The sequence below is a fragment of the Lithobates pipiens genome, unplaced genomic scaffold (genome assembly GCF_037356315.1).
Source record: "Lithobates pipiens isolate NorthernLeopardFrog02 unplaced genomic scaffold, aLitPip1_a1.2 Scaffold_19, whole genome shotgun sequence".
Classification (NCBI taxonomy): Eukaryota; Metazoa; Chordata; class Amphibia; order Anura; family Ranidae; genus Lithobates; species Lithobates pipiens.
Genome location: NW_027507764.1, coordinates 520,627,939 through 520,650,335, shown reverse-complemented (window position 1 = coordinate 520,650,335; position 22,397 = coordinate 520,627,939). Strand labels below are relative to the sequence as shown.

The 22,397-nt window shown below is 49.3% G+C and overlaps 9 pseudogenes; all 9 read left to right on the top strand.

Moving 5' to 3' along the window:
- Positions 1 to 8,015: 8,015 nt before the first annotated feature.
- On the top strand, positions 8,016 to 8,134 carry LOC144000120 (5S ribosomal RNA; annotated as a pseudogene).
- A 1,108-nt stretch (positions 8,135 to 9,242) lies between these two features.
- Positions 9,243 to 9,361, top strand: LOC143999036 (5S ribosomal RNA; annotated as a pseudogene).
- Positions 9,362 to 9,521: 160 nt separating this feature from the next.
- Positions 9,522 to 9,640, top strand: LOC144000017 (5S ribosomal RNA; annotated as a pseudogene).
- A 99-nt stretch (positions 9,641 to 9,739) lies between these two features.
- On the top strand, positions 9,740 to 9,858 carry LOC143999464 (5S ribosomal RNA; annotated as a pseudogene).
- A 733-nt stretch (positions 9,859 to 10,591) lies between these two features.
- Positions 10,592 to 10,710, top strand: LOC143999521 (5S ribosomal RNA; annotated as a pseudogene).
- Positions 10,711 to 10,809: 99 nt separating this feature from the next.
- LOC143998855 (5S ribosomal RNA) lies at positions 10,810 to 10,928 on the top strand (annotated as a pseudogene).
- A 321-nt stretch (positions 10,929 to 11,249) lies between these two features.
- LOC143998984 (5S ribosomal RNA) lies at positions 11,250 to 11,368 on the top strand (annotated as a pseudogene).
- A 2,568-nt stretch (positions 11,369 to 13,936) lies between these two features.
- LOC143999334 (5S ribosomal RNA) lies at positions 13,937 to 14,055 on the top strand (annotated as a pseudogene).
- A 100-nt stretch (positions 14,056 to 14,155) lies between these two features.
- On the top strand, positions 14,156 to 14,274 carry LOC143999231 (5S ribosomal RNA; annotated as a pseudogene).
- Positions 14,275 to 22,397: the final 8,123 nt, after the last annotated feature.

The window sequence follows — 22,397 nt, the reverse complement described above, 5'->3', positions numbered from 1 at the left end:
TGTCCCATGTCTACACTCCAGGTAATTTCCTACAATTTACGGGGTCTCTGCTCTCCGGGGAAGAGGAACAAATTGTGGTGGGAACTTAAAAAGTTGAAGGCCCAAGTGGTCTTCCTGCAGGAAACACATTTCACCAGCCATTCCCTACCCAGGTTGCCCACCCATATGTTTAATCAGTGGTTTCACAGTACATCTCCTAAGGCCAAGTCCAGAGGGACTGCCATAGCGTTCCATAAGACGTGCCCTTTTCAGCCAGTGGATAGCAAAATTGACCCTCAGGGCCGATTTGTTTTCCTAAAGGGCACCTTCCTGGACGCTACCCTTGACCTATTGACAGACTTTAAAGCCGGGTATTTAATTTTAGGCGGGGACTTTAATGTCTGCCCGGACCATCTGCTCGACACTTCGAGCACCCGACCCTCACACTCCCATGCCTTTTTCAAACACTTTCGCAAATCACTGCAGGCACACCTTTTACTTGATATCTGGAGGATTTTGCATCCCTCGGGACGAGACTTTAGCTATTACTCGTCCGTCCATGACGTATACACGTGCATAGACCATGTCTATGTTGACCGTCCCACGCTTGAGCTTCTGTAGACGGCATCCATTGGCAGCATCACCCTTTCGGACCATGCACCGGTTGGCGTGACCATTCAATTACCATCTGGTCCCCACAGGGCCTGGACGTGGAGACTGAACGAAAATCTCTTGGATGACTCTGCTGCGGTTGCCAAGGTGTCGGAGACCATCTCCCACTATTTTAGGGAAAACGCCTCGGATGAGATAAGTGCGGGTGTGCTTTGGGAGGGGCACAAAGCCGTGATTAGAGGGGAACTGATATCATTGGGTTCCCAAATCAAGAAAGCACATCAAGAGGATTTCAACAGGGTTCTGGCCGCCTTACAGGCGGCAGAACTCTCCCATAAGCAGGGGGGGAGCCCAGAGGCTAAGCAGAAGCTTTTTGAATTGCGTGACCTGTTTTTACGTTTATTAGATCGCCACACGTGTAGGCAGGCCAGGCATCTTTCACACAGGTACTATGAACATGGAAACAAATGCGGCCGTATGCTGGCCAGGGCCCTTCGCAAGAAACATGCTCAAGCTTATGTACAGAAGCTCCGTTCCCCCTCGGGTGCCGTTTTGGGTCCAATCCAACAAGATTGCCTCGGGGTTCCAGGAATTTTACGCCCAACTTTATAACCTTTCCCCAGCCTCGCCCGCACACGCTCAGCCTCCCAAGTCTGCTGCCATTCAAGAATTTTTAGCGTCGGCGAGAGTCCCTACACTTACGGCGGAACAATGCGTCGACTTGGAGCGGCCGATTTCGCCGGAGGAAATTGCGCTAACGGTGAAATCCATGCCCAAGGGCAAGAGCCTGGGATCGGATGGTTTTTCGGGTTCCTACTATAAGATCTTCCTGCCCCTCTTAACGCCACATATGTGCACCTACTTTAATTCCATCGCGGAGGGGAAGCCTATCCCAACCGAAGCACTGTTGGCACACATTACGGTGCTGCCAAAAGAGGGCAAAGATCCTACCGTCCCCCAGAGCTATCGACCGATTTCCCTTCTTAACGTCGATATTAAGATTCTAGCAAAAGTCCTGGCAAACAGACTTTGGAGTCTTATGCCCCAAATTATTCACTCAGACCAAGGAGGGTTTATTCGTGGCAGGGAGGCGAGAGATAACTCCATCAGGGCAATCCAACTCATTCATTGGGCACGTAACAGTCCTGATCCTAAACCTTGTATCGTCCTTTCGATGGACGCCGAAAAGGCGTTTGACCGCGTCGACTGGGGGTACTTATGGGCGGTACTGGAGGCTCAGGGGTTGGGGACGCATATGATGTCCTCGATTATGGCCTTGTACTCCACTCCGTGTGCACAGGTGAAGGTGAATGGGGTGCTTTCCTCCCGGTTCCCGATTCGAAACGGCACGAGACAGGGGTGTCCACTGTCTCCTCTCCTTTTTGCCTTGGTACTGGAACCACTGCTCTGCAGGGTGAGGGTGAACGCAGACATTAGAGGCCTGAAGGTTGGGATGACGGAGCACAAACTGTCGGCGTATGCGGACGATGTGCTCCTTTATCTCTCTGAACCCCTGATCTCGTTGCCGGTTCTGTTGAAGGAGCTGAGGACTTTTGGTGAGTTATCCAATTTCAAGATAAACCTTTCCAAATCGGAGATTTTGCCTATTCACCTCGCCCCGCCTCAAGCGGACCACCTGCAATTAGCATTCCCCTTTACCTGGGCCACGTCTTCTATTAAATACCTGGGCATCCAGTTGACCAACTGCTTTGATGCCTTATATGCCGCTAATTTCCCCCCCTTATTACATGCGATCAAGGCGGATTTGTTGCAGTGGACCAAAACCGCTTTTACGTGGTTCGGCCGCATTAATATTATTAAAATGAATATCCTGCCCCGAGTATTATTCTTTTTACAAATGATACCTATCTCCCTCCCTAAACTGTTTTTTACCCAATTGAATAGCATTCTGTCGACATTTGTGTGGAACACAAAGAAACCTCGAATAGCCATGGCCTTGCTGAAACGCTCGAAGCTGACGGGGGGTCTGGGGGTTCCGGATATCCAGAGGTACCACAGGGCTATTGTTCTACAGAGGATACTTAATTGGAAATTTCATACTAAGTCAAAAGTGTGGGTCTCTCTGTAAAAATGGCAAGCTGGGAGAGATTTGGCTTATGCGCCCTGGTTGTCCCCGGAATATAGGGGGTTATCGGTGGATGTCTCCCCGCTCACTGTACAGTCTCTTTTGATTTGGGACAAACTGAACAAGACGCTGGGCCTATCCCCCCCTGTTTCTCCGCTTGCCCTGCTGGGAGGGTTCTTATGGTTCCCGCCAGGGGAGCGGAGGGCCTTTTTTGTCCCCTGGGCAGCTGACGGGAATGCCAGTTGTGGACAGTTTCTCAGCGGTGGCCAAATGGTCAGCTATGAATCCCTGCAGACCGGGCATGCGCAGACAGCTATGAATTTTTGGCGATACAGGCAATTGCACCACTTTTTTGAAGCCCATGGCCACTTAATCAGGGACGAAGCGCACCTTACACCATTTGAGCGTTTTTTTGTAGCAGATGAACCCACTCCCCACCTGATCTCCGAATTATATCACTTGCTGGGCTGTGTTACCGAGGTCGCTAGACCGACATACATACGGGTCTGGGAGAGGGAGCTACAACCGCGGCCCAACTGTCCCACCTCTACAAACTCACGTACGCTAGCTCCATGGAGTCCAAAACCCAAGAAACTAATTTTAAAGTACTGTCTCGCTGGTACAGAGTGCCGGCAGACTTAGCACGTATCTACCCTTCGGTATCGGACCGGTGCTGGAGGGAATGTGGCCAATTGGGCACCCTCCTTCATATTTGGTGGGATTGCCCACGAATCAAGCCATTCTGGGAGGACATCCGATCCCGCATAGAGGCAGTTTTGCATCTTGATGTGCCACTTTCTCCGGCCAACTATCTTTTGCACATTCCTCCGATCCCGATTGGTAGATACAAAAAAAGCCCTCTGCCGCATCTGTTGAACGCGGCCAGACGTCTTATACCGATTTACTGGAAACAAACTAGGACTCCCACAGTGGAGGACTGGGTCAAAAAAGTGAATGACATCAGAGAAGCGGAATATTGGGTGGCAACCTGTAGGGGTACACGGGCTAAGTGTGACAGCATATGGCAATCATGGACAGTCTACATGTCCGAAACTATATACGCTACCTCCAGTCTGGACTTGGCTCTACTGGAGCTAGCGGAACCCTCTTTGAGATCCCGCACACACAATGATGTTCCCACCTAGTGGCTGTTTTTCACCTTCTTGCCCCATGGACGGAGAGACGACTTTGCTGCTGAGACTCGCCTGGTGCTGGACCGCTGCACTTCGCAGGGATGTCAAGTAGGCTCCACCCTCCTCCCTTACCCTATCCCCCAATCCCCTCTCTACCCCTTCTTGCCTCTCTCTCACCCTTCCTACTGTTCTTTTTTACCTTCTTTCTCTGTATTCCACACTATAAGATGTTGCCTTTTATTGACCTACGTGGTATTGAGCTGTGGTGGTGCGTTAGGCTTCCTGTGGGCTGGCTGGCCCTGCGGCCACTTTGTTTGGCTGACGAGGGGAATCCCTCTGTCCGGAGGGGTCCATGCTGGGACGTCCCTCCTGGGCGGGGGGGTTGCTGTGGGCCTGTCCTACCCCCGGGGGACGCTCGGGAGAGGTTGCTGGAGGTGATTGTGCCCCCCTCTCCTGGGCGGCCCCTGGGGGTGGTCCCATGCCTCCCCGGCTTTTTGTATGACGGGAGGTGGGGGACTGGGCTCCGGCCCGTCCTCTCCTTTCTGCTCAGAGGCACCTTGGAGCGGGGCCCTAGCCCACGGAGGCCGGACTTGATGTGTATGAGCTAGAAGACACTCCAGACGTTCATCTCCACCCGTTTGCCTAATAAGTTCTATATAATAAGAACAGATGTGACATCCTCTGAGAGGAGAGCCACAATTGACCACAGGCAGTATTCCTGTGGCAGAAGAAATCCTGAGGGAGAAAGCCTGCCAAGCAGAGCCCGAAAGCTTCCTTGTGAAGGAGCGCCCCCGCTCGGCCAAGTGGGGGGAAGGCTCTTGCAGTTTGCAGAAGCCTGGTGGGAAGAGATCCGGGATGAGTGGGTGGTCTCTTCGGTATCTCTGGGCTACAAGCTGGAGTTTCAGGAGATTCCACCTTCTCGCTTTCTAAGGTCAAGGATCCCCAGGGACCCAGTAAAGCAAAAACCGCTATTTCTGGCCTTAGATCACTTACTATCCCAGGGGGTGATAGTAGAAGTGGACCCAAAAGAACAGGGTTCAGGGTTTTACTCGAATCTCTTCACCGTTCCAAAGCCAAATGGAAGTGTCAGACCTATCCTAGATCTGAAGGATCTGAACCGGTTTTTACGCATCCGGTCCTTCTGAATACAGTCAATTCGCACTGTGGTCTCCTCCCTGCAAGGGGGAGAGTTTATGGCATCAATAGACATCAAGGATGCATATCTCCATGTGCCAATTTTTCCCGCACACCAAAAGAATCTAAGGTTTGCGGTAGAGCGGCGCCATTTTCAATTTGTGGCCTTGCCGTTCGGGCTAGCTACGGCCCCTCGAGTCTTCACAAAGATTCTGGACCCTCTCTTGGCAAACCTAAGAGCTCAGGGTATAGCCGTCATGGCTTATCTAGACGATTTGCTTCTCATAGAGAAAACAGTAGCGCTCCTGAACCACAGTGTTACCAGAACGCTAGAACAGCTGGAACGCCTAGGTTGGATTATAAACCTAGAAAAGTCGTCCCTACAGCCTGCTACCAGGTTGGAATACCTGGGTATGGTTATCGACACTGCTCAGGGCAAGGTGTTTCTACCAAGGCCAAAAGCCTTGGCCATTGGTGATCTGGTGCGTCTAATTCTGGGCAGAAGATCTTCCCCCATTCGGTTGTGCATGAGACTCTTTGGGAAAATGGTCGCCTCCTTCGAGGCCGTTCCATTCGCCCAGTTCCACTCAAGGCCTCTGCAAAGATTCATCCTTGCGGCTTGGAACAGGAAGCCCCAGTCCTTGGATCTTCCTATGCGTCTATCCCCAGGGACACGCAAGAGTCTCGTCTAACGAGTCTAAGAGTCTCGTTACAAACCGAGAATTTGCTGAAAGGCAAAACTTTTCTTCCTCTTCCATGGAAGATTATTATGACAAATGGCAGCCTGACAGGCTGGGGAGCAGTGTTGGAGGAGACGTGCTCGCAGTGGAAATGGTCTGCGATCGAGAAGCTATTGCCCATAAATGTCTTGGAGATCCGGGCAGTTTATATGGCTCTCATAAACTGGTCTTTCAGACCTGTTCGGGTTCAGGCCGACAATGCCACAGCAGTGGCCTATATCAATCACCAGGGCGGTACCAGAAGTCTGGTTGCGCAAAAAGAGGTGAATCGTATACTTGTCTGGGCAGAAAGGCATGTTCCATGCCTTTCTGCAGTCTTCATTCCAGGAGTGGAAAATTGGCAGACAGATTTTCTGCGCCGCCAGCAGTTGTGCCTAGGAGGATGGGCTCTGCACCCCGACGTGTTTTGGAACATATGTCGCAGGTGGGGTACTCCAGACGTAGATCTGTTTGCGTCCAGGTTCAACAGAAAACTGGACAAATTCGTGTCAAGGACAAGAGATACACTCGCTCAGGGGTCGGATGCTCTGACAGTTCCCTGGGATCAGTACAATTTGATTTATGTCTTCCCCCCGTGCCCGCTTCTGTCGCGGTTCCTGGGAAGAGTCTAGAGGGAAACAAAGTCGCTTCTTTTGGTAGCCCCGGCTTGGCCCAGGCGACCGTGGTACGCAGAGATCATGAAGTTGGCAGTAGGCAGGCCGTGGATCCTCCCTCTCCGGCCAGATCTGCTCTCACAGGGTCCAATTTACCATGCTGCTTTACACAGTCTGAATTTGACGGTTTGGCTGCTGAGACCCACATTCTGAGAGACCGTGGGCTTTCGGGGCCAGTCCTTTCTACTCTGGTCAATGCCAGAAAGCCGGCCTCCAGGCTTATTTACTACAAAATCTGGAGGGCATATGTTTCCTGTTGTGAACTCAGGGAATGTCATCCTAGAAAGTATGTCATTAGCAGGATCTTGGCCTTCCTCCAGTCAGGCCTAGAAATGAATTTGGCCATAAGCACTATCAAGGTGCATATTTCGGCCTTGTCAGTGTTTTTTCAGAAACCACTTGCATCACATTCCCTGGTGCGGGCTTTCATCCAGGGGGCTATGCGGATAAGGCCGCCAGTCAAACCTCCGGTATGCCCATGGGATCTGAATTTGGTTCTCTCAGCTTTGCAGGGGCAACCTTTTGAACCTTTGCATCAGGCTTCGTTAGTTCTTTTGACTAAAAAATTGGTTTTCTTGGTAGCCATATCCACGGCTAGAAGAGTGTCAGAACTAGCAGCTCTCTCCAGTAAAGAACCGTATCTAATTATTCATAAGGACCTGGTGGTAATGCGTCCCAACAGGTCCTTTCTGCCTAAGGTGGTTTCAGGATTCCATTTGAATCAAGATGTAAGCCTACCATCCTTTTTTCTGGACCCACAGTCTGCAGAAGAAGAATCTTTGCACACTTTGGATGTGGTAAGGGCAATCAGTATCTATCTTCAGGCAACTGCACAGATAAGGAAAACTGATTGCTTATTTATTTTGCCGGAAGGCCCTAGGAAGGGTCAGGTGGCATCAAAATCCACTCTCTCATGGTGGATTAGACAGATTATTTCTCAGGCCTATAGTGTTAAAGGGAAGATCCCTCCTTTTCAAGTGAAAGCGCACTCAACTAGGGCTGTAAGTGCTTCTTGGGCAGTGCATCACCAGGCCTCCCTGGCTCAGATCTGTAAGGCTGCAACTTGGTCATCAGTCCACATATTCACCAGATTCTATCAGGTGGATGTCAGAGGGCAAGAGGATATCGCCTTTGGGCGCAGTGTACTGCAGGCTGCAGTTTAGGTCCTCCGGTCCTTGGCGGTCTATATATTATGATCTGTGTCTCCCTCCCCTCAATCTGAGCATTGCTTTGGGACATCCCACTATGTAATGAAGCTCCTGTGTCCCCTGATGTATGATCAAGAAAATAGGATTTTTATACACAGCTTACCTGTAAAATCCTTTTCTTGAGAGTACATCACGGGACACAGGGCTCCCACCCCTCTTGGGTTTTACGTGGTTTCCTATTGCTTTGCTACAAAACTGAGGTGCCTCCCATATGGGAGGGGTTATATAGGGGAGGAATTCTCCTTAATTGGGGGTTAACCAGTGTCCAATCACCAGAGGTGCCTATATAACCCACTATGTAATGAAGCTCCTGTGTCCCGTGATGTACTCTCAAGAAAAGGATTTTACAGGTAAGCTGTATATAAAAATTCTATTTTTTATGTTGTTGGCGTTGACCTGTTTTTTTTCACTTGTTTCCCAAGATGACCATCTTGGCGTTTGTCAAGAGGGTGAGAGTGCCCAAAGAAAGTGCCTACGGCCAAATCACCCTGAAAGTGCCCGATCTTGTCTGATCTCGGAGGTTAAGCATTGTCGGGCCTGATTAGTAACTGGATGGGAGACCGACTGGGAATACCAGGTGCCATAGGCTTCTTTTTATGCTGTTGGCGTTGACATTTATTTTTTTTTCCGCTTGTTTCCCAAGGTGACCATCTTGGCATTTGTCAAGAGGGCTGAGAGAGCCCGAAGAAATCTCCTACGGCCACATCACCCTGAAAGCGCCCGATCTCATCTGATCTCGGAGGCTAAGCAGGGTCCGGTCTGGATAGTACCTAATTACAGGTGCCGTAGGAATCTTTTTATATTGTTGGCTTTGACCTGTTTTTTTTTCGCTTGTTTCCCAAGGTGACCATTTTAGCATCTGTCAAGAGTTTTGAGTATGTCCCGAAGCGTTCGACTAAGGCCACATCACCCTGAAAGCGCCCGATCTCAGAGGCTAAGCAGGGTCAGGGTCAGGGTCAGATGGGAGACCGCCAGGGTCTATGTTGTTGGCGTTGACCTGTTTTTTTTTCACTTTTTTCCCAAGATGACCATCTTGGCATTTGTCAAGAGGGTTGAGAGTGTCTGAATAGAACACCTATGGCCACATCACCCTGAAAGCGCACAATCTCATCTGATCTCAGAGGCCTAGCAGTGTACGGCCTGGTTAATACCTGTATGGGAGACCATCTGTGAATACCAGGTGCCGTAGGCTTCTTTTTATGTTGTTGGTGTTGACCTGTTTATTTTCGCTTGTTTCCCAAGGTGACCATCTTGGCTTTTAAAAAGAGGGTCGAGAGTGCCTAAAGAGATCACCTACGGCCCCATCACCCTGAAAACACCCGATCTTGTCTGATCTCGGAGGCTAAGCCATTGTTGGGCCTGGTTAATACCAGGATAGGAGAACGTCTGGGAATAACAGGTGCCGTAGGCTTCTTTTTATGTTATTGACCTTGACCTGTTTTTTTTTTTTCACTTGTTTCCCAAGGTGACCATCTTGGCATTTGTCAAGAGGGTTGAGAGTGCCCGAAGAGATCACCTACGGCCCCATCACCCTGAAAGCGTCCAATCTCGTCTGATCTCGGAGGCTAAACAGTGTCAGGCCTGGTTAGCCATAGGCTTCTTTTTATGTTGTTGGCTTTGACCTGTTTTTTTCGCTTGTTTCTGAAGGCGACCATCTTGGCGTTTGTCAAGAGGGTTGGGCGTGTCTTGAAGAGAATGCTTACGGCCACATCACCCTGAAAGCACCCGATCTCGTCTGATTTCAGAGGCTAAGCAGTGTCAGGCCTGGTTAGTACCTGGATGGGAGACTGCCTGGGAAGACCAGGTGCCATAGAAGGATCTGGCCTGGTTAGTGTCTTGATTGGGAGATCGCCTGGGAATACCGGATGCCGTAGACTTCTTTTTATGTTGTTGGCTTTGACCTGTTTTTTTTAGCTTTTTTCCCAAGGTGAGCATCTTGGCCTTTGTCAAGAGGCTTCAGAGTGCCCAAAGAGAGTGCCTACGGCCAAATCACCCTGAGAGAGCCCAATCTCATCTGATCTTGGAGGCTAAGCAGCGATGGGCCTGGTTAGTACCTGGACGGGAGACAGCCTGGGAATACCAGGTGCCGTAGGCTTCTCATTATGTTGTCGGCGTTGACCTGTGTTTTTTCCCTTTTTTCCCAAGGTGACCATCTTGCCATTTGTCAAGAGGGTTGAGAGTGCACAAAGAAATTGCCTACGGCCACAACGCCCTTAAAGCACCCAATCTCATCTGGTCTCAGAGGCTAAGCAGGGTTGGGCCTGGTTTGTACCTGGATGGGAGACCGCCTGGGTTTTCCAGATGCCGCAGGCTTCTTTTTATGTTGTTGGTGTTGACCTGTTTTTTTTCGCTTGTTTCCCAAAGTGATCATCTTGGCATTTGTCAAGAGGGTAGAGAGTGCTTAAAGAGATCGCTTACAGCAGCATCACCCTGAAAGCACCCTATCTCTTCTGATCTCGGAGGCTAAGAAGGGTTGGGCCTAGTTAGTACTTGAATGGGAGACGGCCTTGGAATACCAGGTGCCGTATTCTTCTTTTCATGTTGTTGGCGTTGACCTGTTTTTTTTCGCTTGTTTCCCAGGGTGACTATCTTGGCATTTTTCAAGAGGGATGAGAGTGCCCAAAGAGATTGCCTATGGGCACATCACCCTGAAAGCACCCAATCTCCTCTGATCTCAGAGGCTAGAAAGGGTCGTGCCTTGTTAATACCTGGATGGGAGACCGCCTGGGAATACTAGGTGCTGTAGGCTTCTTTTTATGTTGTTGGCGTTGACTTGATTTTTTGTTTGCTTCCCAAGGTGACCATCTTGGCGTTTGTCAAGAGGGTTGAGCGTGCCTGAAAAAAATCTACTATGGCTGCATCACCCTGAAGGAGCCCAATCTCATTTGATCTCAGAGGCTAAGCAGGGTTGGGACCTGGTTAGTACCTGGATGGGAGACCGCCTGGGATTTCTCAATGCCATAGGCTTTTTTTTTAAGTTGTTGCTTGATTCCCAAGGTGACCATCTTGGCGTTTGTCAAGAGGGTTGAAAGTGCCTGAAGGGATTGCCTACGGGCACATCACCCTGAAAGCACCCGATCTCATTTGATGTTGGAGGCTAAGAAGAGTCAGGCCTTGTTAGTACGCGGATGGGAGACCGCCTGGGAATACCAGGTGTCGTAGGCTTCTTTTTATGTTGTTGGCGTTGACCTGTTTTTTTTAGCTTGTTTCCCAAGGTCACCATCTTGGTGTTTGTCAAGAGGGTTGAGAGTGCCTGAAGAGATTGCCTATGGCCACATCACTCTGAAAGCACCCAATCTTGTCTGATCTTGGAGGCTAAGAATAGTCAGGCCTGGTTAGTACCTGGATGGGAGACCACCTGGGAATACCAGTTATTGTAGGCTTCTTTTTATGTTGTTGGCGTTGATTCGTTTGTTTTTTTCCGCTTGTTTCCCAAGGTGACCATCTTGGCATTTGTCAAGAGGGTTGAGAGTGCCCAAAGAGATCGCTTACAGCAGCATCACCCTGAAAAAGCCCTAGCTCTTCTTATCTCTGAGGCTAAGAAGGGTAGGGCCTAGTTAGTACCTGGATGGGAGATGGTGTTGGAATACCAGGTGCCGTATTCTTCTTTTTATGTTGTTGACATTGACCTGTCTTTTTTCGCTTGTATCTCAAGGTGACTATCTTGGCATTTGTCAAGAGGGTTGAGAGTGCCCAAAGAGATTGCATATGGGCACATAACCCTGAAAGCGCCCGATCTCCTCTGATCTCAGAGGCTAAACAGGGTTGGGCCTTGCTAGTACCTGGATTGGAGACAACCTGGGAATACTAGGTGCTGTAGGCTTCTTTTTATGTTGTTGGCGTTGACTTGTTTTTGTTTTGTTTGTTTACCAAGGTGACCATCTTGGTGTTTGTCAAGAGGGTTGAGAGTCCCCTACTGCCGTCTGTGATAGAGACGGACCAGACTGGTTTTATGGCTAATAGAGCCACTGACATCAACTTACGACGCCTGTTTACTAACATCCATGCTCAGCACCTTACTGAGGGTTCCAGGGTGGTGGCCTCCCTAGACATAGAGAAGGCCTTCGACACTGTAGAGTGGCCTTTTCTGTGGGAGGTCCTCCGCAGAATGGGGTTCCCCTTGGTATTTATTAAGTGGCTTCAGACGCTCTATAGACACCCCACGTCGGCCATTAAGTTGGGGGGGAGTCTTTCGCGGTCCTTCCCTTTGTCCAGGGGCACGAGACAGGGCTGCCCTCTTTCTCCGGCCCTATTCGCCATTGCAATGGAGCCCCTGGCGGAGGCCTTACGTACCTCCCTGCATGTCAGGGGCCTGCGTGTTGGCTGGCTGGAGGAGAGGGTCGCCCTGTATGCGGACGACCTCCTTCTCTTCCTTAATGATGCGGACTCCTCACTCAGAGGGGCATTACAAATTCTTGACTCATTCTCCACGATCACGGGCCTTAGGGTTAACTGGTCGAAGTCGCTTCTGTTCCCCATAGACCCAGCGGCTCGCGACACTGCCCCCCCTGATTTACCCCTACAGTGGGTGGAGACCTTCAGGTACCTTGGGGTTGTGGTCTCGAGGCAGGCTTCGGACTTCGTACCCCTAAATCTATCCCCAGTGGTTCATGAGACACGGCTGCGTCTGAAGGCATGGGAGTCACTACCCCTATCATTGCTAGGGCGGATAAACCTGATAAAAATGAAAATCCTACCGAAATTTATCTACCTACTTCGCCAATCTCCACATTGGATTCCCAAATCCTTTTTCTCCCGTCTGCATAGTCTGTTTGCCTCCTTCATCTGGGGAAACCAGTCCCCCAGGTATGGATGGTCAACAATTACGCGTCCGTCCTCCCAGGGAGGACTGGCGTGCCCTGACCTGTACAAATATTTTCTAGCCACCCAGCTGGTTACAGCAGCTTGGTGGCTCACTCCTGATAAGACAAACCCTGCCACCTTGGTTGAAGCGGCGGTGTTGGGGTCGCTGGAGGCGTTGAAATTTTTACTCTATCGTGGCCCGAAGGCCCCGTACCCACTGACCCCCTCCATGCGCACCACGTTACGTGCATGGGGGGTAGGACTTAAAATTGAAAAATACCCTACCAATGCACTTTCTCCAGCTGCCCCCTTGTGGCGTAACCCCACCCTGGAGCAGTTTTACAAACTGCCTGAACCCCATGCTTGGACTAAATTCAATATTAGAACAGTAGACCAGGTGATTTCTGACCAATCGCTGGCTCCACTCCCCAAGTTGATTTCTGAATTCAACGTCCCACAGAGTTATTTTTTTAGGTATCTACAACTCTCCCATGCCTTCAGGTGCCAGTTCTCCAGCTCTCCCCCCCAGGTTGTCCAATCCGCATTGGAGGGCCTCCTCAAGTCCAGCTGTGACACTAAGCCCACCTCAACACTTTACTCCCATTTGATAATGACCTCCCTCCCTACTTTGGGGAAACTTAGAGATAAGTGGATGCGAGACATTCCCACCTTTGATAACGATGATTGGGATGACATGTGGGACTTCCCCTTCAGATCCCTGGTCTCCCTGAGAGATCGGCTGATACAGTTTAAGATGGCCCACCGAGCATATTTCACCCCCTACAGACTGCACAAAATGAACCCCGCCTCCCCGCCGGGATGTTGGCGTTGTGGGACAATACCGGGGGACTTCATTCATATTTTTTGGACCTGCCCAGCCATTGTTGACTATTGGAAGGAGATACTAGGGGTCATTACACAGGTCACCTCCATATCGCTCCCACTCTCTATAGAAACTTGCATACTGGGCCTGCTAGATCAGCTAATTCCCACTGTGGCGCGGCGCACCCTAGCTGGGCTACTTCTCTTCTATGCCCGCAAGGCCATTGCGCTCAGCTGGCGTAAGCCCACTCCTCCCCCTCTCTCCCTGTGGAAAAAATTGGTGAACGACAGCCTGCCTCTCTACAAGGACTGCTATGTTAATAGGGGTTGCCCGCAAAAATATGACAAGGTCTGGTCCAGCTGGCTGGCGGATGCCTCCACGGCCTCAGACCCATAGCCTACTTAACGCATTTTCGTTTGTTAATGAATAGGAATATGCACCAGTGGAAATGTTGTATATCTGAGTAGCATGGTTTAGTCCTGAGTCATCCTACTGCACATGGAGTCGGCTCTTTGTGGCCGGTGAGATGCCTTGAATTCTCCGACATGTTTTTTTATGTAATGCACTGTCTTATATTGCAACTCTTTACATGTCACGCCTGTAACACTAATCGTGACCAATGTATGTGTTTTTGTTTTTGTTTTTGTCTGTCTTGTTTTGCTTTTGGTTACTTGTTCACTGTCTGAAATTCCAATAAACAGATTTGCAAAAAAAAAAAAAAAAAAAAAAAAAAAAAAAAGAGGGTTGAGAGTGCCTGAAGAGCTTGCCTATGGCCACATAACCCTGAAAGCACCAGATCTCGTCTGATCTCAGAGACTAAACAGGGTCGGGCCTTGTTAATACCTGGATGAGAGACCACCTGGGAATACTAGGTGCTGTAGACTTCTTTTTATGTTGTTGGTGTTGACTTGTTTTTTTTTTGTTTCTTTCCCAAGGTGACCATCTTGGCGTTTGTCAAGAGAGTTGAGAGTGCCTGAAGTTATTGGCTACGGCCACATCCCCCTGAATCTGTTCCATCTCATCTGATCTTGGAGGCTAAGCAGGGTCGGGCCTGGTTAATGCCTGGATGGGAGACCGCCTGGGAATACCAGGTGTCGTAGGCTTCTTTTTTTTTTTCAAATATAATTTTTTCTCCAAACAGGGGAAGACGGTCCCCCGAGTACATAATGCAACAGAGAAATACAGAGCAAAAAGCAGCTGAACAATACTTGATACAGGTATATTCGCAACTGTGAGTCTGCCTTCCATCAATCATAATGATTCAAGGCACGGATAAAGTACTGTACCAAGATCCAGGGTCACACAAACCCCAGGTCCCTCTGGCATAATCCATCCAGAGGGGGGGGTGGGGCCGTCATTCCCAATTTTCCACTTTTTCCAAAAGAGAGAGTGGGTGGAGGGGGTGAGAGATAGGGGAGGAAGGCAGAAAAGAGAAGGGGTGAAAGATCAGGAAAGGAGAAGAGGGGACGAGACACAATGGCAGCCACTGTCCAAGGGGCCAGTCAAGGAAAGCTCAGAGCATTAAGGTGATAGCAGGCGACATCCTTCCAGCGAGAATATAAAGGTATTCCAGATGTCCCAGGTTTGTTTAAAAAATTCTTGTTTACCTTGTGATGTGAGGATCAAGTCCTCCATTTTTTTTAATGTCCTCTATTTTCCTAAGCCAGTGAGTAATGAAAGGGGGGGAACATTTTTTCCAATAGAGAGGGATGCAGGATTTCGCCGCATTTATCACATGCCGTAAAATTTATTTTTTTGTACTTCTTAATGGGAATCTGTCAATGGTGCAAGAGAAAAAATGCAGCCTCTTCCGGGATGGAGAAGTCTGTGAATTTTTGTGTTATGCATCGGATCTCTGTCCAGAAGTCCACCAAGCTGGGGCAGGACCAAAAAATGTGGATCAACGTGCCCTCTTCTTCTCCACACCTCCAGCATATGTTCGAGGAAGAGGGGAATTATTTATGCAGCTTTGATGGTGTCAAATACCACCTGGTGAGAAGTTTAAAATTTGTCTCCTGTATCTTCGTGCACAGCGAGGTTTTGAGAGCCAAAGTGATAATGCGTTGTCTCTGTGCTGGGGAAAACGAGCAATTAAGGTCCTTTTCCCAGTTGGACAGGCAGGTTAAGTGTGGGTGATCTGTTTGAGAGAGAATGTGGACCAAAGGGCCTTCGCTCCTGCATAGAGCCTCAAACTCCGTCTGAGGGCGTGCGAAAGTTTGAGTATTGGGGATGGAATGGAAAAAATGATGTTGTTGCGCCGCTCTCCAAAAAGGCATTTGGAAAAGCCCTGTCGGATCTGTTAGGGTTGAGAAAGAAGGTCATTTTCCATCAATGACGAATTTAGACGCATGGTCTAGGTTGGAATTTCTAAGTGGGTCCCCGGTTCCAAGTTCGGATGGCCACGTATAGGGAATAGGGGGGAAGTCAAAGACGTGAGTGTGTTTTGGGTAGCGATCAGGTGACTGACTTTCAATGAAGCCCCTATAGTGGGATGTGACGTCAATTCTGTGGGTAAATCCTTATAGCACCACATGGTGCTTCTTAGCGGAATTTGGGAGTGAGATTGTCCTAGTAGCACCCAGAGCTTAGAAAGTTTGTTTCCATTCCAGTCCAATACACGCCCCAGATGGGAGGCCAGGTAGTAGCATCGCAAGTCAGGGAGAACCAACCCTCCCTGTTGTTTAGACAATGTCAGCTGTGACCACTTAAGTCTGGGATTTTTGTGGGCCCAGTTAAATTGAGTGAGCAGGGATTGAGCTTGCTTAAAAAACGGGACTGGAATCTGGATCGGGAGAGCTTGGAAAAGATAGGTAAATTTAGGGAGTATGTTCATTTTAATGAGATTGCATCTCCTGAACCAGGAATGGAGGCCAGAATGCCACCCGTGAAGCAAACTGCGGATCTTAGTGACAAGGGGTGGGGGGAAGTTCAACATAAACGTACGCGTGTTGTCCTGTGGAATGTAAGTACCTAAGTACTTAAGGGCTGTATGGGTCCATTTAAATCGAAAATTGGACTACAAGTCTAGTAACGTTTGCGGGCGGACTTCGACCCCCATGGCCTCTGATTTCAAGAAGTATCCCGTATATCTGGAATTCCCGAAGGAGATTTGGCAAGGAAACTCTGGGATTCGTCAACGAGAACAGCATGTCATCTACGTAGGCAGATGTCAATAGTACCGATTTGGAGTCGCGTTATGTCTGAGTTTTGTCGAATTGTGGAGAGAAAGGGTTCCAATGACAGTGCAAATAACTGGGGCGACAGGGGGCAACCCTGTCTGGTCCCATTCCCGATGTCAAGGGGAGATGAGAGCACCCCATTCGCTTTGAGTTGAGCTGAAGGGCGTGAGTATATCTTACTTATCCATGCCAACATCCGTTCACTCAGACCTATATGGCGAAGGACCGAGAACATGAATGTCCATTTGACCCGATCAAAAGCCTTCTCGGCATCAGTACTCACGAAAAGACAAGGGGTCCCAGATGACTTTGCTTTATGGACCAGGGTAAGCACCTTAATGGTGTTGTCCCTATCTTCCCTGGTGGGAATAAAACCTAACTGGTCAATATGTATAAGGGACTGCAAGTGCTGTGCCAATCACGTGGCGAGGATTTTAGAGAATCGTTTTAGGACCGAATTTAGGAGGGAAATGGGTCTGTAGCTCCCACATAGGCCCGGGTCTTTGCCCTCCTTAGGTATCAACGAGATGTGGGCTCTAAGGGTATGCTCAGGAAAATCCCCATTCAAGCTCAGAGTATTCAATAAATTCACCAAGCGCGGGCCGAGAATAGGGAGGAAGGTCTTATAGTATTGTGCGGTATATCCGTCAGGGCCCGGAGCCTTACCCACCTTCGGGGGTCCCACGGCCATCTGGACTTCTTCCAGTGTGATCGGGTTGGTAGACCAGAACCGGTTACATATCTGTCTATATTGTCCTGTCCGGACCCTAAATCGGGCAGGTTGTAGAGATCAGAGTAGCATTTTTCAAAGACTTTGGCTATCTGGGTTGGGGTAGAGCCCCTCTGGCCATTCTCATCTATCAACTGTTGTATGTAAGAGGCAGATTTCCACTCCTTTACTAACCTGGCAAAGATTTTTCCGCATTTGTCCCCTGATTCCTACATCAGTTTACGACAAAACTGGAGTACTGCTTTCGCTTTATAATGGAGTAGGTCAGTAATCTGGGTACGGAGTGTCCCCAATTCAATCTCTAAGGTCCGTGAGGGGGCATGTTTATGTTTCGCTTCCACAGAGGCAAGTTCACAAAACAGATTAGCAATTTGTTCCTTCCGTGTTCGTTTGATGCGTGCCCCGTGCCTGATAAGTACCCTGCGGAGTACTGACTTGTGAGCCTCCCAAATTATCCCCGGGTCGCAGTCCTGCGTTTAGTTTTCTTGGAAATAAAGGTCCAATTCCCTGGTCACATCTGCTAAAACTTCCGGTATCTGGAGGAGGCTCTCATTAAGGTGCCAGAATAGAGTCCTAGGTGAGGGGTTCCTAGAGAGGGTGTAGGTAAGGGCTACAGGAGCGTGGTCAGACCAAGTAATATGGCCGATGGAGGAAGAGCTCACCAAGTGCAGTTGGTCATGTGGAATCAAGAAGAAGTCTATCCTCAAGTATGATTTGTGAGGGGAAGAGCAAAAAGAGTAGTCCCTTTCCCCGGAGTGTTGCAGACACCAGATATCAACTAATTGGTCATTCAGTAAGCACTTAGTAATCCGCTTTCTAGAGTAAATGAGGAGCGAGGAGCAAGAGGCAGAAGTGTCAACCGATGGCGAAAGGGGACATTAAAGTCCCCACCTAATATCAACTGGCCCTCCCGAAAGTCACATCATCTGTGCAGGGTAGTTCTGAGGAATGTGTCTTGGTGATCATTGGGAGCGTACACAGTGGCAAATGTAAAAAGGAGCTCTCCAATGTGGCCCCTAAGAAAAAGATATCGGCCCCCAGGGTCCACCAGAGAATCCTGGAGAACCGAGGGGAGCCTGCTAGAGATCAGAATGGAGATTCCCTTGGTCTTAGAGGAGGGGTTAGTAGAGTGGTAGACCTTAGCGAAGGATCTTGACCGTAGAAAGGGGGGGCTAGTATTTTTAAAATGTGTTTCTTGTATAAAGGCCACATCAGTACAGGAAGTCTTCAGTTCTCACAGGAGGATCCACCGTTTTTCAGAGGAGTTCAGTCCCTTAACGTTTAGAGAGGTGACCTTGACTGAGTCTGCCATCGCTCCTCGGGGAGGGGAAGGGGGACGTCCGAGAAAAGCAAAGAAAGTTGAACCAAGGTAGGTATTGGGTAGGTAATGGATGGAGGGAACTAAGGGGGAAAAAGGAAGGGCAAATGGAAGGAAAGGTAAGGGGAAAAAGAGGCCGGGCACCTCAACCCCAGGGGGAGAGGGAAATTAAGGGTTGTCCGCACTCAACAGTACAGGAATTGTATACTAAAACAGCACAATTATGCTATAGCGTTTACCAGATGTACACTGGGTTTAAAGCGCCGTCCTACTTGGGTTGGTGGGTAGACAGGTCGGAGAGGGAGCCCCCGGATCCCAGTCCCCCCAGTCCCTGCAGTGGTAAATGTCACGTCTGATACCGGTATGCAAATAAAAGACAATCAGTAACATCATAGAACCAAAAAACAATAGTATAATTAAAACAGAGGTAGAGCATAGAACTGTCAGCACTGAGGGGTCTCCTCAGCTCGCCCTAAATGTAGGCATGCACGAGGGAGCCCGTCACAACAGAAAAGGCATCACAGAATGGGATCCACCACCCCCCGTCCCATACCCCAAAAGTACATGCAGCCCCCGAACAAATGTATTTCTCTCTTTGGCAGATTGTCCTCTTCTTACCCCCTCTCCTCCATCCACGCCCCGGGGGAAAAGGGGGAGGGAAGGGGAGAAAAGAGGGGGGTAAGGGGGGAAAGGGAAAGTGAAAGGGGGGAGGGAAGGGGGGAGGGAAGGGGGGAGGGAAGGGGGGAGGGAAGGGAAGGAGGTAAGGGAGGGAAGGGGGGAGGGAAGGAGGGGCAGCAAAGGAGAGGGGACAAACATGCGGAAAGGTCAAGTCCTTTAGCGTGCTCACACCAGCAACCACCCGGACCCCATAAGTTTCAACTCCTCCCCTCCATGGTCACCACATGAAGATGAAAGAGGAGCAGCCCTGGTCGGTGCATGGAGAATCCGGCAGGCAAGGGGCTGGGGCCACCATCCCTCCATCCAACGGGAGACTTCACCCGAGCAGCAGTTCTGGGGCCCGCCAATTAGTGTCTCTCCTGCATCACCATCGGGGGCTGTGTAGAGCATCCAGAGGGAGGCTGGGACCGCCAAAACAGTAAGGGGTAAATCCTCCAGGGGGGTCCAGAGTCAAACTGGAGGGAAGCAGTGTCTCGCACCAATAGGCTCAATAAATAAGTCATCCAGGGTGTCCCCGAAAGCTGCAGAAGGCAATGTCGGCAAAGAGTAGGTGGGGGCCAGAGGGGGGGACGAGGGGCTCAACCAGGGAGAGGGGACACATATGCGGGAATGTCAAGCCCTTCCAGTACAGCGCACTAGGTATCACTCAGACCCCCCAAAGTGCAACTCCCCCCTCTAAGGTCAAGACTCCAGAAGGGAAGATGAGCCGCCCTGGTCTGTACATGAAAGAACCTGCTGCCAAGGGGTTGGGGCCATCATCCCTTCCTCCAATGGGAGATGCCACCTGTCAAGTGGTGCCCCTCCGACAATGTGGTCGGGGTATATGTGGAGCATCCAGGGGGAGGCAGGGACCACCCAAACAGTGAGGGGTAACGCCTCCAATGGGGACTGGTGTCAGACAGGAGGATAGCGGTGTCTTGTACAAGTTGGTTAATTAGACAAGTCATCCAGTATGTTCCTGTGAGCAGCGGAAGGAAAGGTCGGTAAGGATTATGAATGGGTGGGGGCCAGGGAGTGCATAAAACTGCCACCAGATGACCGGGGCAGAGAGGGCAAGGGGATGAAAGTCAGATCTGGTAGGTGGGGGGGGGGGTGAGGAGTCTCACTCATATTACTCACGTTGGCCATCCCTTGAAGCTGAGCTCTCTGCATACTCAGGATGTTCTTCTGTATAATCTAGCCTATCTGTATACATTAGCCTGTCTTTTGTACACATTAGCCTCTCTGTATCAACTAGCCGGTCTTCTGTATACACTAGTCCGTCCCTAGCTTGTCTTTTATACACATAGTCTCTCGGTATACCCCGCCTTTCTGTATACATCTTTATACCCTAGCCTCTATGTATAATCTTGCCTCTCATTATACCCCAGCCTGTATTCTGTTTACCCAATTTTGTCTTTTATATAAACTAGCCTGTCTACTGTATAACTTAGCTTCTCATTATACCCCGGCCTCACTGTCAGCTTGTCTCTGTACACTAGCCTCTCTGTTTTCCCTAGTCTCTCTGTTTAAAATAGCCTCTCTGTATACACTAGTCTGTCCGTATACTTTAGCAAGTCTGCACACACTAGCCTCTTTGTGTAAAACAGCCTCTCCCTCAGTATAACCTCGCCTCCATCTCTGCATATCCAGTACGTTCTTCTGTATAATCTAGCCTGTCTTTTGTACACATTAGCCTCTCTGTATAAACTAGCTGGTCTTCTGTATACACTATTCTGTCTGTATACACTAGCAAGTCTGTGTAACCCGGTCTCTCTCTCCCTAGAAAACACCGACCCTGACAGAGGAGGAGGGTTTAATAGTCCCTCAGACTCCTCCCACAAATACGGGCTGGCCTGCGGCCAGCCTTCCCACTTGTAATTGGAGTCTTCAAGTGGGAAATGCGATATTACTTAACCACTTCCCACCCGGCCAATGCACATATACGGCCGGGTGGGAGCCGTCTACTTCTGATAGGACGTTCAGGAATGTCAATCAGGGCTCTGTGATTGGCCCTCCTGATCACATGACGGCCGTGTCCAATCACGGCCGTCATGTGATGTAAACAAACAGCCGGTTGCTAGGCAATCGGCTCCTCCTCTCCTCACACAGAAGTCATCGCTGAGGAGAGGAGAGTAGATTGCTGCAGCCGGCTGATGATCAGTGAGTATGAGCTGTTTTTTACAGCTTTTTACTCACTGATCTTCAGTCTAGTGTAAACACACAACACACCACACAGTGTAAACACAGTCCCCACATATGTCCCCATAACACACATGTCCCCAAAACATACATGTCCCCAAAAAATAAAAACACATGTCCCTAATAATAAAAACATGTCCCCCACATATGTCCCACTAAAATCACTTGTCCCAATGATTATGTGCACACATATGTACGTGATCACCTGCACACATATGTACATGATCATTTGCGTACATATGTCCGTGATCACACAAACCAATTATTATACACTTAACGGATTTTTTTTTAACAAAAACATGTAGCAGAATACATTTTGGCTTAAATTTATGACAAAATTTGATTTTATTGGATTTCTTTTAAAATAGAAAAAAGAAAATATTGTTTTTTTTTCCAAATTTCCGCTTTTTTACGCTTATATCGCAAAAAATAAAAAACGGAGTCGTGAATAAATACCACCAAAATAAATCTCTATTTGTGCGAACAAAATGATAAAAATTTCATTTGGGTACAGTGTAGCATGACCGCGCAATTGTCACTGAAAGCGCTAGAGCGATGAAAGCTGAAAATTGGGCTGGGAAGGAAGGGGGCGAAAGTGCCCTGTATTGTAGTGGTTAAGAACCAAGGCCTGAGGTGTGCCATGGCCTGGATGGTCAGTATGCTTGAAAAGAGGGCAAAAAGACACAAGTATAGGTGGAAAAGGAAAGGTAAAGATCCCATCCATAAAATGACATATGCCCAAACGCCAACTGTAAGTTACCGCTGTGAGAGTAGAACCCACCGACTCTTGACCTGAAGATGAGAAGGAACCCCTTAAGAGCCTGCAAGCTACGCAAACCCAAATGAATGTCCCGTGAAGGATAGGATGAGCCTGATGCCCAAGGTAACCCAGACATGAGAATGAACTTCTTGTGAATGAGAGGATACGTGGGGAAAAGGGAGCAAGGGCTGACCCGAAGAACCCTACAAGAAGATGGCTGAGCAGACTGAAAAAACCCAACACAAGACTGCCTGGGGTATACAGTGAGGCTATTATAATTGGAATGAGGCTGGGGTAATAAGATTGGCTTGGGTATACGGCGAGGTAGACCCTAGAAAAGAAACAGAAATCAGAAAAGTCAAACAAGGTAATACAGATAG